Here is a 2,500-nt window from a genome sequence, read left to right on the forward strand (position 1 = left end):
AGAGGATTATTCTTTCTCCTTCCAGACGGTTTTATTTAGCATAGGAAAGAGGTCGCGTGATGGAAAAATGGGGAAGGTGGGGAAATGGGAAATGAGAAATGGGAGAGGGGAAAAAGAGGAGTTGGAAGGGGAGATGAGGAGTATGGTTGGGGAGATGAGGAGTATGGTTGTGGGGATGAGGAGTATGGAAGGAGAACAGAGCAGTGGGGAAGGGGAGATGAGGAGTGGGGTATGGGTGATGAGTGGGGAAGTGGAGATAAGGAGTGGGGTATGGGAGATGAGTGAGTCTGGGGAGATGAGGAGTAGGGTAGGAGAAGGGGAGGAATAGGAAGGGGAGTTGAAAGGTGGGGAGGGGGAGGTTGAGGAATAGGGAGGAGGAGTTAAGGGGCGAGGAAGGGGAGTTTTGGAATGGGGATGGGAGAGTACATGGGAAATTGGGGAGGAATGGGGAAGTTGTGGCAGGGTTGGGAGGGGGTTGTGTAGTGGGTAGTGGTAGGGGGGGGATAGGGAAGTGAGGAAATGAGAGTGATGCGAATGTACTGTGGTGTGTGAGAAGGGCAGTTTGAGGTGGGGAGGGGAGGGGAGGGGAAGGAGGAATGGAAATGGGGAAGGAAAGAAGGGACGAACAGGGTGGAGAAAGGCTCGTGGAAGGGGAAAATGGAAGGAAGGATGAAATGGAAGGAAAGAAGGGGAAGGGAAGGATACGGAACAGAAAGGAAATGATCTATCTATCTATCTATATACCTAGGCTGCTTCCCCCAAGGAAAGGGAGGTAGCCGAGACAGGACGACACACTCCCCATTTTCTCATCCATTCAAACACATTCATTCGCATCTTAGCCCCAAAGGGGAGAACGGACAGATCCTCACCGCACCACACCGCACAAGGGTCAACTGCGCAATGCAATCAGTGACATCCGCAGCAAAGCCCGACAGCAGAACTGGTTTACCCCTGCCACATCATAACAGACCCATCCCCTTACCCGCACCTGAAGACCAAATGCGGGAGAATATCCCCTCAGGGCTGCGTCATCACTTATTCATTCACAATTTCTCTCCATTTATTTCTGTCACGCACAGCCACTCTTCCTTGCTCAACAGACATCCCTCTCGCATCCAACGCTCTCTTCACACTGTCCATCCATCCTATTCGTGGAAATGAACAGGAGAACAGGAGAAAAAAAAAGGAGAGAAGGAAGGAAGGAAGGAACAGAAACAAGAATATCAAGGAGTAAAATAAAAAAAAATAAATCGCTAAAGAAGACAAGCCACGAAACCTACGCCGCCTACAACACACACACACACACACACACACACACACTTAAGAGAAGCGACGGTCATCAGCTGTAATCACGTGACACAACCACCAGGCACGTGTTGGGGCCTGCCACGTGCTGACAACTCCCCCCCCACCCAGCTTCCCTCCCCTCCCCTTCCTCCCTGGCCTTCACCTCCTCTCCCCTCCCCCCTGACCCCCTTTTTCTCTCCATCTTTCTCACCCTCCGCCACTACCCTCTCTCATTCTAACCCTCCTCTTCCTCCTCCACTTCCCTCCCTCCCTCCTTTCCTTCTCACTTTCCCCCTACCCTTACCCTCTCCTTCCCTCTCCCCTCTCTTCCTCCCCAATATCCTCTCCCTCACTTTTCCCCCTTCTCTCAACTCCCTTTCCCCTTCAACTCCTTCCTCCTATTTTCCCTCCCTCTCTCCCTTTCCCTCCTTCTATCTATACAGTCTCCTCCCTCCTTTCCCTCCCAGCGCCAATTCTTTCCTCCCTTTTCCTAAATATCCATTCTTTATGCTCCCCTTCCTCCATTCTCCTCCCCCTCCCCCTCCCTCTCCCCTTCAACCTCCTTTCTCCTCTCCCCTCCCCCTTCCCATTGCCCTCCAGCCACCATTATTTTCTCACCCATTTACTTCGCCTCTCACTCTCCCCTTCCCCCATTTCCCCCATTTATCTATTTGCATTGTATAGAATTCTGGCCAAATTTCTTATTCCCACCCATTTTTCACTCGCTGCCGTTTTCCATTTCCCTCTTTATCCATATATAAATTTTCCCTTTTTTTCCCTTCACCAAAAAAAAAAAAAAAGCCAAATTCCAATCTTTCTTCCTTCTTAATGCTCAATCTTTTTTCCTCTCCGTTAAGTATTTGCATTATTACCCTCAGGAAAAAATAAATGACAAATATTACTCTTACCCTTCTCTGTTTCTCTCTTCCTTTCTCACACTTCAACTCTCTCTCTCTCTCTCTCGACCCTAACAAACTTCTTTTCCTTGAATTACTCTTCATCTGTCTTTCTTTTCTCCCATTTACATGAAAAATAAAACAATGACAGGGGCAAGGAAAACTCAGGAGCAAGACTTGAATTACACAGACCACACAGACCTTATGGAGCACACAAGAAGGAAGGAAGGAAGGATGGAGATGGAAGGAAGGAAGGAAGGAATGACTGTAGGAGGAATGAAAAAAAATCCTTAATGAGAGAGAGTGAGAGAGAGAGA

The sequence above is a fragment of the Coenobita brevimanus genome, chromosome 70 (assembly GCF_032717465.1).
Source record: "Coenobita brevimanus isolate Jiangsu-jjx chromosome 70, ASM3271746v2, whole genome shotgun sequence".
In the NCBI taxonomy this organism is placed as follows: domain Eukaryota; kingdom Metazoa; phylum Arthropoda; class Malacostraca; order Decapoda; family Coenobitidae; genus Coenobita; species Coenobita brevimanus.